Source organism: Dendroctonus ponderosae, unplaced genomic scaffold (genome assembly GCF_020466585.1).
Source record: "Dendroctonus ponderosae isolate FM_Combo_2020 unplaced genomic scaffold, Dpon_F_20191213v2 Dpon_F_20191213_1, whole genome shotgun sequence".
Lineage (NCBI taxonomy): Eukaryota > Metazoa > Arthropoda > Insecta > Coleoptera > Curculionidae > Dendroctonus > Dendroctonus ponderosae.
This window is the reverse complement of record NW_026017110.1, coordinates 51,085,236-51,085,870: the sequence shown is the minus strand read 5'-3', so window position 1 is coordinate 51,085,870 and position 635 is coordinate 51,085,236.

Here is a 635-nt window from a genome sequence, read left to right as displayed (position 1 = left end):
TTAAGGTTCCATTTTTTTTTCCTCTGATATTGAATTTTTTATGTCATGTTGGCCTTAGCAGCTCCATGTTTAAGGTGGAATCTGATTGGCCCTTATTTTTGGCGCCAGCTTATTGTTTTAGGTATGTTAAAGTGGAACATTTTTTTTTATAGATATACAGGGTGATTTAAAATTGGCGTCATTCTGTTTAAAGGGTGATAGAGGCTTTCTTGGGGAGTACGAGAAAAATATTGACATTTTTTTTCCGCAATATTCTGGAAGATATTAGCAGATGAAGATCGAATTTCAACTTAGTTATTAAGCATTATTTTGAAATGGTTCCATGTTTAATTGGTAGCATATTGAAATACTTAAGCATTCAAAAATAAAAATTACGATCTTTGCTTCAAATTACGAAAATTTTTGATATCAAAAAAGTTCTCTCTGATGATAAGGCACAGCAGCAATGATGGTTTTTGTCATTAACAGATAGTTACAGGTAGATCTTGTCAATCTTAACAAGAATTTGTCAAACTGTGACTTACTTTGAATTTCCCAAAAGGTTGGACGAAGATATTTATAAGGAATGTGAAAGAGTGGACGGAGAGCAAGTTCGTTAGGGTAGACTATTATGTTACACAAGCGCTCACAGAGCA